The sequence below is a fragment of the Pelodiscus sinensis genome, chromosome 1, assembly GCF_052426305.1.
Source record: "Pelodiscus sinensis isolate ZL-2025 chromosome 1, ASM5242630v1, whole genome shotgun sequence".
Lineage (NCBI taxonomy): Eukaryota > Metazoa > Chordata > Testudines > Trionychidae > Pelodiscus > Pelodiscus sinensis.
The window spans coordinates 58,390,782-58,405,245 of NC_143052.1; the positions used below are offsets into that span (position 1 = coordinate 58,390,782).

General features: G+C 39.5%; 1 long non-coding RNA gene across 4 annotated transcripts in view; it reads left to right on the forward strand.

Annotated features, from left to right (window-relative positions):
• Positions 1–8,834, forward strand: part of LOC112546340 (uncharacterized) — a 160,684-nt gene extending 151,850 nt beyond the window's left edge. For 3 of the 4 annotated variants that reach the window (XR_016349992.1, XR_016349979.1, XR_016349982.1), the window contains 2 exons: positions 1,495–1,601; positions 5,880–8,834. This is a non-coding gene — a long non-coding RNA (uncharacterized LOC112546340). Of the gene's footprint in view, positions 1–1,494 lie in introns of all 4 variants that reach the window. The other variant, XR_016349986.1, reaches the window with a different exon arrangement.
• The last annotated feature ends 5,630 nt before the right edge of the window (positions 8,835–14,464 follow it).

The following is a 14,464-nucleotide window of genomic DNA, read 5'->3' on the forward strand; positions in this document are numbered from 1 at the left end:
AACTACTGCCTTACAATTAACCTTTACTTCATAGGAAAAATCACAGAGAAAGGTGGAGTGAACAAACACCAAAATCTTTGCTGCAGGGAAATGTCCTGTACCCTTCACAGTCAGGTTGCAGAATAAGAAGTGATGCAGAGATTGCTCTGGTGTCATTGATGGATGATCTCCTTATGTCCATGGACAGAAGACAGATGGCTTTGCAAAGTCTTTCAGTGTCTGCACTAGTACTTGGGAACACCTTCCAATTTACTGGAGCAAAAAGCCGAGAAGAATCCAACCCTTCATTTTTCTCAACTGCTGTATGATTTGTTTAGCTCAATATTTGTCCTTTCAAAAAACCAGAAGTGATTAGGTGTACGTAACAGGAACGCTGCCTAGCTCTTATATAGCAATTTCCATCCAGGGATCTCAAAGTGCTTTATAAAGATGGGTTCATGTCATTGTTTTCATTCTACAGATGAGGAAACTGAAGCACAAAGAAATTAAATGTCTTACTTATGGTCACACTGCACATCAGCCATAGAGCCAGCAACAGAAACTCAATTTCCTGTTTCCCAGTCCAGTTCTGCTGTATCCACAAGGCAGCACTGCCTCTCTTTCCCATTCTTATCTTTCTGGGACAATGAAATGGCCTCAAGTAGTTTCAAATGTGTTCAAAGATGAGAACTCCAGCAAGTCACCACTTGAATATAGCTTGCGTAAGAATGACACCCCTTATAACTTGGCTTGGTTTGCAGTGGTATCTCCCTTGTGGAGTAGGTAAAAGGGACTTAGCTCAGTCTTTTAAACTAGTGGTTCACAGCCAGGGTATGCATACCCCTGGGTTTAGGCAGAAGTCTTTCAGGGGATATAATCACTCATTTAGATATTGCAAAATCAGTACAAACTAAAATTTCATTCAGTGATTTGTTTATACTGCTATATATGCTATACAGTGAAATGTAAGTATAATATGTATTTTCCAGTTGGTTTATTTTACAATTATATGATAAAATGAAGACGTAAAGAGATTTTCAGTAGTAGTGTGCTGTGATGCTTTTGTATTTTTATGTCTGGTTTTGCAAGCAAGTATTTTTAAAATTAGGTGATATTTGGGGTTATGAAGTACAGTAATCTGGAAAGGTTGAGCCCACTGTTTTAAACCAACTTGACGCAGAGCCCAACAGAGGAGCTTCTCTTTAATGCAAGGGTAATCAGTTTTTGAGACAGCTTACCTTCCTTTTTCAATATCTAGCAATGAAATATTAATTTGTCATTAGTTTCCCAACTTTAAAACTAGTATTTCCTATCAGCAAAGTTGTCTCCCTAGAACAAACTTCCAGAAATATAGATATGCACAGATATGGTGATCAAATGCCCAAGGAAATAAATGAAAAACATCTTATTTATCTCAACGGACTTATCACCCTTCCTGTTAAAAATTTGAACCATATTTCTAAATTGAATGTGGCTGGCTTTAACTTCCAGTTCTTGTTCTTATTATCTTCGTAGAATAAACCTGAGAGATGGACCATGGAATATGGAGAAAGCATAAAGAACCCAAACATAATTCTGAATTTATTCTTTGCAGAAGACCAAAGACAATGAAAAAAAGGCATGTTCCTTCTGTCAGTCATTCCCATATTTGTTTTTTTACTGAGTTATCTCTAGCTGGGAATTTAGTATCTATCTCTTTTGTTATAAGTTAGAAAGAACTCTTTGTAGAATAAACAATAATAGCGAATAATAATAAATTTCTGTTTTGTGATAGATTAAAATATTTTATGCTATCTCTGATGAAATTTCTTTAAAAATATCGATTCAGGCACAGATTCTTTTAGAAAAATCCAAACATTCAGGCCTGGAGAATACTTTCATTCTGAAATTATATATATTTTTAATATGTCTAATATGCATATAATTTAACTTAGTGAACACCAGAATACTAGATTGCTTTCTTTCAGAAAGAAGTGTAATCCAGGGATTTTCTACTTTCATCATTTGTGTAATTAGAAAAAGGCTATGGCTGATGTCACTGTATTAATCTTCAACAAATTGGAGCATTTGATCACCTGCTGACAGTGAAGCCCAAAAGATTCTAGGGCACATTTTAGTTAATCCATGATTAAAAACATGATTACAGGCAGTTCCCGGGTTACATGGATCCGACTTACATCGGATCCCTACTTACAAACGGGGTGAGGCAACCCCGCACTAGCTGCTTCCCCCCAGCAGACCAGGGAAACGCGAAGCTAACGCCCCCCCCCCCCTCACCCCAGCAGACTAGGGAGACGCGGAGCGGCTTTTCTAAGCAGACACCTCAGCTTGAGAATAAAGGACTGAGGGAAGTGAGAATAAAACTGAGCTCTAGAGAAATGTTTGGCTAGAGTTTCCCCTACAATATGTACCAGTTCCGATTTACATACAAATTCAACTTAAGAACAAACCTACAGTCCCTATCTTGTACGTAACCCGGGGACTGCCTGTAATTTGTCTTTTTACAACATTACTACAAAACTGCAAATGAAATTGAACATACTGTTTCCAGACATTTCTATTAAGTCATTTTATATATAAAATAAAAGTTTTAATGGAAATAGGTGGTTTAATGGATTAAATTTAACATTTGTAAAAAAAAGATATCTAAATCTATACTTGCATGAAAAGAAAAAAATCATTGTAGATAATGTCCACTTTTTTATCTGAATGGCAATGAGGATTATTGATTTAAATTAAAGTGATTTAAATTTCCAATTTAATCAAGATGTAATCATGATTTAAAGTAGCAATCAGAAAAACTTTGGTTTAAATAATTAGTTTCAATTTTGTTTTGTAATTGGAATTAAACTAAAAATTCACAAAACCAGAATATAAAATTGTGGTTAATTAGTGAAAATAAACTGCTATAAATGGGCTGAATGCATAGGTGAAAAAAAGGTAAATTAATCACCATGTTTTGCATTTAAAACTCATTTTTTAAACAAAGAAAATATTATCAATACCTAGGGAACTGAATGATTATTTCTAGCTGCCATGTCCTTCAAGGTTTTAGAACTAATAGATCTCATTCTCTCCCACTTGATTTTTATTCACAGATTGGAAGAGAAAAAACAAGATTTCTTCCTTTTTTCAGCTTCCATTTGGTATCTCAGATTTAAATGAATTAGTTCAAAAGAAGAAAATATTCTCTCTTCACCTCCAAAAAAGGTGACAGTCAAAAGCTGATTTAGCACTTCAGCAAACTGGCTCCAGGAGCGTAGTCAATTACTTCTACCATTTTAGTGTTTTGACCTTGTTTAAAATTTTGACAGCAAATAAGTAGTACTTGAATGTTTTATCTCTAGCCCTGAAATATATTATGATTGATATGATAAGGGATACTTATTAAATACCCATATCAGAGCAGCACCTTCCTTTACTGCAGTTACACAGTTACCCTGTATTTTGTGTTGAGAATATTTGCAAGAAAAGGTGGCAAAATGAGTAGTTTATCCATCTGCTTCTTCTTAAGCCTTTGAGGTTGGGCATTTCTTTTCTGCGGTATTTCTTAAAGATTTTTCCAAATTTCAAAAGCATTAGCAATAGAACGGCTATCTTTCTGTAATTTTTCCGAAGATTTGGAAAAGTGTTTCAGTGTCTTTAGCATATCCTCCACAACTCTTTAGTTTGATGTTGACTAGTGTGGCTTTAGTAGTTCCATCTATATTTTGTCATGTAAGAGTTATATGTTAAGACTCCATTCCCCAAGTATTTCAGGAGCACAGCTACTAAATAGATATTTATAAATCAGCACCAAAAGATTTTTAAAAGAGTTGCCCAAGGAGCTCACTGGCCTAGTAATGTTTTTCAACCAGCATTGGAACATCAGGGAAGTTCCAGAAGACTGGAAGAATGCTAATGTGCCAATAGTTAAAAATGGGTCTATGGGACAACCTGGGTAATAATGCTCTTGTCAGCGTGATATAAAGTCTGTGTAAAATAATGGAGTGGCTGATATGAGACTTGTCTAATAAAGAACTAAAGAAGGTTAATATAATTATTGCCAATCAATATAGGTTTATTGAGAATAGACCCTTGTCAAACTAACTTATTTTGTAATGAGATTACAAATTTGGATACTTAGATTTCTATAAAGGATTTGATTTGGTCTCAGATGATATTTTGATTAAAAAACTGAAAAGCTATATAATTAACCTGGCACACATTAAGCACATTAAAACCTAGCTAATTCATAGGTCTCAAAAATGTAATTGTAAATGGGTGTGTTTCTACTGGATACCACAGAGATTGGATGTTGGGCCTATGCTATTTAACATTTTTATCAGTGATATGGGGGGGACCAAAAATCATCACTGATAAAGTCTGCAGATGACACAAAAATTGGGGGAATTGTAAATAATGAAGAGGACAGGTTGCTGATACAGGGTATGTCTACACTACAGAGTTTTTTTCGGAAAAACGGCCATTTTTCTGAAAAAAACTTCTGTTGCGTCCACACTGCAATCACGTTCTTTCAAAAGAAAATCAAAAGAACAGAGGGGTTTTTCTGAAATTAGTAAACCTCTTTCTACGAGGAAGAAGCCTTTCTCTGAAATATCTTTTTTGGAAAAAGGTGTGTGTGGACAGGGAAGAGGGAGTTCTTTTGCAAGAAGAGGAAAGAGGAAAAAGCACAGGTGCCCTGGTGGCTATTCCACCCATAGTAATCACAGCTTACATGCGAGATAGTGTCCATTCAGTCTGGATGTTATCTTTCATAAAAGCAGATTGCTTTTTCAATGCGTTTTGGCAGTGTGGACATTCTCTTTCGGAAGTAGTTTTTTCGGAAGATCTCTTCTGATAAAGCTTCTTCTGAAAGAAGCCTGCAGTCTAGTCATAGCCCCAGAGTAATCTGGATTGCTTGGTAAACTGGGCACAAGAAAACAATCTGAGCATGGTTAAATGTAAATGTATTAATCTAGGAACAATGCATGTATGCCACGCTTACAGGATAAGAGACTGTCCTGGGAAGCAGTGACTCTGAAAAAGATTTGGGAATCATAGTGGATAACCAGCTGAACATAGGCTCCAAGAACAATGTTATGGCCAGTGAAATCTTTGGATGCATGAATAGGAGAATGTTGAGTAGGAGTAGACTGGTCATTTTATCTGTGTTTGACACTTATGCAACACTGCTGGAATACTGTGCCCAGTTCTGGAATTCACAGATCAGGAAGGTTGTTGCTATATTGGAGACAGTTCAGAAAAGAGCTATGAGAATGATTAAAGGATTTGCATGGATTATAGTGATGGATTTACAGAGTTCAATCTGTTTAGTTTACAAAAAGAAGGCTAAGAGGTAACTTGAGTGCAGTCTAAAAATATTTGCAAGGGGAACAACTATTTAATAATGGGCTGTTCACTCGAGCAGAGACAGGTCTAACATGATCTATTTGATGGAAGTTGAAGCTAGGCAAATTTGTACTGGAAATAGGGTATAAAATGTTAACAAGTGAGTGTAACCAAAAGTGGTGGTGGGTTCTCAATCACTGACATTTTTTGAACCAAGATTGGATATTTTTTTCTAAAAAATCAGTGTTAGAAATTATTTTTGGGGAAATTCTGTGGCCTTGTTGTATGGGAGATCAGCCTAGTTGATCACAATGGTTTCTTCAGGCTTCAGAACTTATGAATCTAGAAAATACTTATGGTATTTGTGCACATTGTTCATCTCTCAAGATTCAGATTTTTTTTCCTTCAAGGTATTCTACATATTGTTCTATTTCCTTCTCCTATATAGTATCAAGCAACCTACTACAAGTTCATGGAGTGTATCTTGCATGCTCTGTTATGAAATGTTTGCTTTGAATAAGCCCATGCTTTTTGGGGATGATGACAGTTTGTTTTTTGGTTACAGGTAGTGTTCTATAAGATACATGTTTACATACCATGCTGCTGGTATCAACAGTTGCCTCTGAAGTTGCAGATGATGGACATTCACAATCTCTTGTCTAAACTCGACTCTGAAACAAAATAGAAAGACAAGTACTCTCACCCAGTATTATTCAGTACGTTACTTAAAAATAATGGAACTATGAAAGACCTCCCCTCTTGCAGTTAACTTTAATATTGTTTACAAGTGATTGATATATTTTATTCTATAGGCCCAGCCTTTTAGGGAAAACATTTAATAAATCATTAGGTTTCTCTAGATCTAGTTTAACCCCTCTCTTTATCAACATACCACACAAATGAAAAACAAAACAAAACCCTTTCAAACTTTTTAATTTTAAAATTCTGAAATGTCTCACAATTCTTTTCTTTTCATCTAAGATTTTTTATTATACTGTAAAATAAAATACTATTTTAGAAATCTAGAAGTAGCATTCAGAAGTATAATTAATGAATACTTCTGAATGTAACATGCCAATCATATTTTAAATGCTGAAGGTTTTTGAAATTCATAATCCTCCCCCAAAATATAAGTTTATGACAGGCAAGTTAATTTCTTGGCAATTATCTAAGGTTTGATTTACTAGTATATTTCATAAAAAGACATGCCATATCCATTCCTTAAAATAAAAATAAATTAACCCATTAGTTGATTGAGATTGTTATGATATGTCCACATCATTTTCTAATTCTTTTCTTCTGATGAGCAGTTTTCATAATCTTGTTTTATTCTTGACTGGTTCACATTTGACACATATTCCTTTTTAACTTGAGGTATAGGAATTCTCTGAAAATATTCCTAAATAGAGTCTTTTTAATGAGATGCAGCCCTGGCTGATCTTTGCTACAAAAACTGCTCTAAAGAATGCAGGAAAACTGTAATAAATGGATAGCAAAGGTGAAACTAAAAGTAAGTCTGCTAAACTGAAACAAAAATAAAGCTTTTGTGCATAATAGAAACGGAATGCTCTGCTATTTGAAAAATGTAAATACCAGCATTATATTGAAGAGATTGATGATTATATAAATACTGATAATGTAGTACGTTATATTGTACTGTATAAAGCTTGACTTGACTTCAAAGTCCATTTTTTCAAGAACTCCTCCTAAACTGTAAGAGCTAGGACCACCAAATTTGGTATGCAGCTTCCTCTTACCCTAACTTAAACTGTCAGGGTTTGTTTGTGCCAGGAAAATGGAACATGCCAAGAATGGGACTGTTTTCCATAACATGGAGAGGGAGGGGGCAGAGAGAGGAAGAATGCGAAAGGGAGGGGTACAGAGAGGAAGGATACGATACTGAGAGTGGCCACTGGGAGCAGCTGTAGCAGCAAGAGAGTGGCCAGCAGAACTGGGGCTCCACCATCTTGCCTGCCTCTAGACCAGGTAAGTAGCCCTCCTGCCCCAAACCTGGAGCCACCCCCACATGGAGAACCTGCAAGCCATAGGAGGGGGCACTGGAGGCAGAGGCAGCACCCAGAGCCCATCCCCTACGGAGAGCCAGCAGGCTGTGGAGTGGGGGGCCCACTGGAGGAGGGGCACCTGGAAGGGAGACACCTGGAAGGTGAGCAGCCCCTGGAGCCTCACTTCTCAAACAGCCTGCAGGTTGTGTGTGTGTGTGGGAGGGGTGTGTCCACTGGTGGAGGAGACAGTCCCTGGAGCCTCAAGTCCCCCCCCAGACAGTCTCCAGACTGTGGGAGGGGCACTGCATGAAGGGGCAGCTTCTGGAACCTTGCCTCCCCAGACAGCCTGCAGGCCATAAGGGAGATCACTGGAGGGGGGGAGGGAGCCTCTGGAGCCTGATACTCCCAGACAGCCTGCAGGCCACAAGGGGGTGGGACAACTTACCCTAACTTAAACCAACAGGATGAAGAAGTTTGTTACAATAACCTATTGAAAATGCCTATGTTCAAATAGCTGAGCATCCAGCCAGGGACTTATCATGGTAGACATTTTTCTTCCTGTATTTGGTTCTATGATGATTGGCATACCCCCCCAAAAAATAAACCATCTGCAAAAACGAACCCAATGATCAGGCAGTTTGTTTCCTGTGGCCATTAGAGTTGCCAGGTGTCCAGTTTTCACCCGGACAATTCGATATTTGTGGCCCCTGTCTGGTTTAAAAAAAAACCAGAAAATACCGGACATATATAGTTTTTTATTTTTTGCTCAACCAACTTTTTTCCCTACCATGTTCAGGATTTTTTGTGAAAGTATCTGGCAACCGTAGTGGCCATTTGCTTATTTGGAGCGCTGGATATCCTGGAAAGGTGAACTCTTAGCGAAGTGGCCTATAGCCAACAAACACAGGATAAAACAATTCTGGAAAATTTTGAGGAGTGCTGCATTGTACTTCCAAAAAGAATGAGCCTTTTGAAAGTTACAAATTTCATATGAGAGCCAAAAAGAGGGATACAATTGAAAAAATTGTGACTGATCTCAGACTCCTGAGACAATCAAGTAATTCTGGAGAGCTCACAGGTTCTCTAATTAGAGGACAGATTGTTATGGAGATCAGAGACAAAAAGCCCAGAAAGAGACTGCCGAGGATACAGACTAGAATTTAGAAAAGGTGATCAGAGTCAGGTTACTTAAGACTGAAGGAAACTGTTAGAGGGAAAACAATATACTGAGGCAGTGGACAGGATGAAAGCGCCTGCAAGATACAGAAAAGCATGAAGCAAAATAGGTTTAAAATAGCTAAAGAGAGATCTGAGGGGGGGAAAAAAGTCAGAATAAGCTTGTATAAAGCAGCACAAAGAGCTGTATGTGGTGTAGCGGCAGACCTGGGCCACAATGTCCTCCTTTCGGAAAACTCTTTAACAATAGCAAAAAACTTAATTGCCTTGAACGAGATTGCAAGCAAGAACAGCATATGCTCAAGCAGAAACAAAATGTGCATACCCTGTATGGAGAAAAGAACAGCAAGGGCACCAGTGAATTCTTCATAGAAACTGTACATGAAACAGTATCACCATGCAGCTGGTCTATTATTTTAGAAACAAATGGAAACATTGTGACTTTTAAGTTAGACATGGGTGCACAAACAAAGGTGGTGCCCGAGTCAATTATAAAGGGCTTTAAGGATAAGGCAAGGCACAGTGAAAAGACAAAACAAACAAAGCTCAGAGCTTACCCGGGGGAGCAGACCAGTGTATGAGAGCTTGAAGTAAAGGTGAAAGATAATATGGAAAGGGTAATGTTTGTAACGGTGCAAGGGAAATGAGTATCGGATACCAGGTTGAAAACATGTCAGACCCTGGGCCGCACACAGAGGGTGCACTCTTTAGACAGATAGGTGATCATACACATTCCACATGCCTTCAAGGGATTGGAACCATCAACGTAATATAAGACAGAGCTGACTGAGCCCAGTGGTCACACAATACATGCCCCCTAGTATATATCTCTTGTCCTTAGGAAGAAACTCCAAGAGGAATCATTCTAGATATGATAGAGCAAGTAGTAGAACTGACAGAGTTGGTCCAGTCTTCAGTAATTATTGAAAAGAAAGAGGCAATCCTTTGCCTATGTCTAGACCCAAAGCAACTTAACAAGTATGTACAAAGGGAATATTGTCCTATACCTACAAAGGAAGGAATCTTTGGAGAAATGGCAGATGCCAATTATTTCCCCATACGAAATGTATGAACTGTATTTTGATATTTTCCCTTAGGAAAAAGTAGCACTCATATATGCACTTTTAACCCAGCCTTCGGGAGATACAACTTTTTGCAGACTACCTTTGGGGTGAAGTGTTCCACAAAAAAGTGTCACAATATTTTGATGGCATTCAAGGTACCAATGTACATATGGATGATATTTGGGTATGATACTTATGCTAGAGCAAGGAATATGACTGAGGGCACCAAAGTACTCTAGAATGGCCTTATTGAGCAGGGTTAAAGCTAAAAACAACAAAAATGTAAATTTAGAGTCAGTGAACAAGGCTGACAGAACATTGCCAATATTCTGGCTCCAAAAAAGGCAGAGTACAAAAATTCCTAGGAATGGTGAATTTTTGTAGGGAAAATTATACTTAATTTGGCCAATAAAATCAGCAACATGAGAGCACTCCCATGTAAAGGTTAAAGGAAGCCAATTATAAGGAGTTTGAAAACATGATAAAATTAATAAAGGAGGTTCCTGTCCTTAGATATGACGACAGTAACTACCAGACAACTTGGTGTACACTTGCCTTCAAAGAAGTCATTGGAGCAGCACTCATGCAAAGGTATGATGAACACTGGAGACCTGGAGCATATACTTCCAGTTCCAGGACTTTAACCAAAATAGAATGTTACTATGTTCAAACAGAAAAAGAAGGCTTTTTGGTTCATGGATGTAAAATGTTTCATTTTGGGAAGAGGGGGGGGACTGGTAATTGCTGGCCACAATCCATTAGTGGCTATTGGAGGGAAAAAAGCAGACTTTCCCTTTCTTAGGATACCAAGATTATTCTTTCATTTACAATTACATGATTTGCAAATGGTAGGCAAGTCTGGAAAAGACCTAGTGCAAGCAGCTATGCTTCCCAAAGCTTTTGATGAAACTAAAGGGGATATTGTGCATGTAAACCTCATAAGGAAAACATGACCAGGGCCTGACAAAATGTGGATGGTAACTGTTGAAGCCACAGGTGAGGACAAGATAGTTCAGTGCCCTAAACTTCAGGAAAAAGACAATGACTTTAGAGAAGCTTTCTAATTACAAGGGCTCTGTAGAAACTAGTAAGGTTGAAAAGACAGGTAAATTAAAACATAACAAAGGTCTATTCAACTGAAAATTAACTGTTTCCTTAGATAAAACACATCTTCCACCACGAGCGCTGCAACTTAGTTACTTTTGTAACTTCTCCTAGGTAAATTACAACCTAGACTTGTAGGAGGTGGTATCTTTAATATACCAAAGCGTTGTCAAAGCTGTGTGCACAAGGTGGCCTTAACATTATATACCGCCCCTCCCCCCAAAAAAAACAACAACAAATGGTCTGGTAGCATTTTATAGACTAACAAAACATGTAGATGGTATCATGAGCTTTCGTGGGCACAGAGAAGTGGGCTGTGCCCATGAAAGCTCATGTTACCATCTACATGTTTTGTTAGTCTGTACAGAAGAAACAACAAATGGTCTGGTAGCACTTTATAGACTAACTTGGCTACCCCCTGAAGCTTCTGATTATATACCCAGTCCTTGCTATCAGTTTAAAGGAGAACTTTTTGTAGTGGATGGGATTCTGTTCAAGGCCACAATCATAGAATCATAGAATCATAGAATAATAGGACTGGAAGGGACCTCGAGAGGTCATCGAGTCCAGCCCCCCGCCCTCAAGGCAGGATCAAGCTCCGTCTACACCATCCCTGACAGATGTCTATCTAACCTGTTCTTAAATATCTCCAGAGAGGGAGATTCCACCACCTCCCTTGGCAATTTATTCCAATATTTGACCACCCTGACAGTTAGGAATTTTTTCCTAATGTCCAATCTAAACCTCCCCTGCTGCACTTTAAGCCCATTACTCCTTGTCCTGTCCTCAGAAACCAAGAGGAACAAATTTTCGCCTTCCTCCTTGTGACACCCTTTTAGATATTTGAAAACCGCTATCATGTCCCCCCTTAATCTTCTTTTTTCCAAACTAAACAAGCCCAGTTCATGAAGCCTGGCTTCATAGGTCATGTTCTCTAAACCTTTAATCATTCTTGTCGCTCTTCTCTGTACCCTTTCCAATTTCTCCACATCTTTCTTGAAATGTGGCGCCCAGAACTGGACACAGTACTCCAGCTGAGGCCTAACTAGTGCAGAATAGAGCGGCAGAATGACTTCACGAGTTTTGCTTACAACACACCTGTTGATACAACCTAGAATCATATTTGCTTTTTTGGCAACAGCATCACACTGTTGACTCATATTCAACTTGTGGTCCACTATGACCCCTAGATCCCTTTCCGCCATGCTCCTTCCTAGACAGTCGCTTCCCATCTTGTATGTATGGAACTGATTGTTCCTTCCTAAGTGGAGCACTTTGCATTTCTCTTTATTAAACCTCATCCTGTTTACCTCTGACCATTTCTCTAACTTGCTAAGGTCATTTTGAATTATGTCCCTATCCTCCAAAGAAGTCGCAACCCCACCCAGTTTGGTATCATCTGCAAACTTAATAAGAGTACTCTCTATCCCAATATCTACATCATTGATGAAGATATTGAATAGTACGGGTCCCAAAACAGACCCTTGAGGAACTCCACTTGTTATCCCTTTCCAGCAGGATTTAGAACCGTTAACAACAACTCTCTGACTACGGTTATCCAGCCAATTATGCACCCACCTTATCGTGGCCCTATCTAAGTTATATTTGCCTAGTTTATCAATAAGAATATCATGCGAGACCGTATCAAATGCCTTACTAAAGTCTAGGTATATGACATCCACCGCTTCTCCCTTATCCACAAGGCTCGTTATCTTTTCAAAGAAAGCTATCAGATTAGTTTGGCATGACTTGTTCTTCACAAACCCATGCTGGCTATTCCCTATCACTTTATTACTTTCCAAGTGTTTGCATACGATTTCCTTAATTACCTGCTCCATTATCTTCCCTGGGACAGACGTTAAACTGACCGGTCTATAATTTCCTGGGTTGTCCTTATTCCCCTTTTTATAGATGGGCACAATATTTGCCTTTTTCCAGTCTTCTGGAATCTCCCCTGTCTGCCATGATTTTTCAAAGATCATAGCTAAAGGCTCAGATACCTCCTCTATCAGCTCCTTGAGTATCCTGGGATGCATTTCATCAGGTCCTGGTGACTTGCTGACATCTAACTTTCCTAAGTGATTGTTCCAGACTAACAAGACTAATTGTTCCAGAAACATTACAGAAAGAGATGTTAAATAGATACACTAAATACACAGACACATTCAAAATGTAAAAAGAGGGTGAGAGATGTTTTATATTGGCCTCAATTGAATGTGTACATAGAAGAACCCATAGGAGCTTGTGAAACATGCCAAAAATAAATATCTACTCAGGAAGAGAGCTCAGGATGACTTCAGCTCCATGATATAAAGTGGACATTGATTTGTTCATGTGTACTAAAAAAACTGTGTGATGGTTTTGGATTATTTATCACCCTTCCTAGGAACAGTCTTTCAAGAGGAACTACTGAAAAGCATGTACTTATGCACATGAATTCCATTTTTTGTAAGACATGGTATCACAGAAGTGGTAATGTCAGCTAATTGACTTCAATTTGATGGACATTAATTCAGGCAATTTGCTAACAAGTATGGGTTTATGCACATTACATCTAGTCCTAGATATCCAGTCTAGTGGTGTCATGGAAATTGGTATAAAAATAACCCCAAGACTGTTTAAAAAAAGCAGAGGAGACTAACTTGGATCTTTACTTAGTGTTGCTGAATTATAGGGCTGCCTCCTTAAAACATAGGTTGTCACCAGAAGAAATTTTGCTCAACAAAAACTGAAAATGAGAATACTAATTTTGTAGAGAACAGATAAAAATGATCTAACCGTGTATAAGAAACAGGCAAAGATAAAGTTATTTATGATAGAGGGTCATGAGAACTTGAAAATATGCAGCAACACGATCATGTTATGATACGATGGAAAAACCCAGAAGGCAGAAGTCTTGTCAATAAGTAGCTGCTAAACCAAGGGTGGGCAATAATATTTGGCCACGGGCCACTTCAAAAATGTTTGAAGTGGCTCTGGGCCACCCCGGAAGGGACAGGGCCTAAAATGGAAGGGGCGGGGCCAGGATGCTTCTGGGCTTCCCCACCCACAGACCATGATAGGTCTGGGGATAAGGGAGCCCCTTTCCCCCCTTCCCTCTAAGCACCCATGCTCCTGGCAGGTGGGAAGAGGCTTCACACGCTCCCCACCCCCAAGCCAATTAGGGCCTAGGCATGGGGAAGTGCATAAAGTTTCCTCCACACTGCCAGGAGCACACATTGCACTCCTGGTAGGGCAGGAGGAGACTGCACATGCTCTCCTGCCCCTAAGCCCTGATTGGCGTGGGGGGCAGGAGGAGTGTGCGAAGCCTCCTCCTGCCCTACGATGAGCGCGAAGTGCATGCTCCTCGCAGGGCGAGGGTAGGGCGGAGGAAATTTCGTGCACTCCTCCAGCCCCCAGGCCAATCAGGGCTTGGGGGAGTGCATGAAGTCTCCTTCTGCCCTGCCAGGAGCGCACGGTACTTCAAAGTGCTACATGCTCCTGGCAGGGCGGAGGAAGCTTTGCGCACTTCCCCCACCCCCAGATCTTAATTGGCCTGGGGGCGGGGAAACGGCAGGGCCTCTGCAGACTGGATAAACTCACTTGGCTGGCCGGATCTGGCCTGTGAAGGCCCTTTTGTCCATCCCTGTGCTAGACCCTATGAGGTTGTCACTCCTGAGGGACACATATGGGCTGTGTCTACACTACACCCCTTTTCCGGAAAAGGGATGCAGATGAGACAAGTCGGAATTGCAAATGAAGCAGGGGATTTAAATATCCCCCGCCTCATTTGTATAAACATGGCTGCTGCTTTTTTCCGGCTCGGGG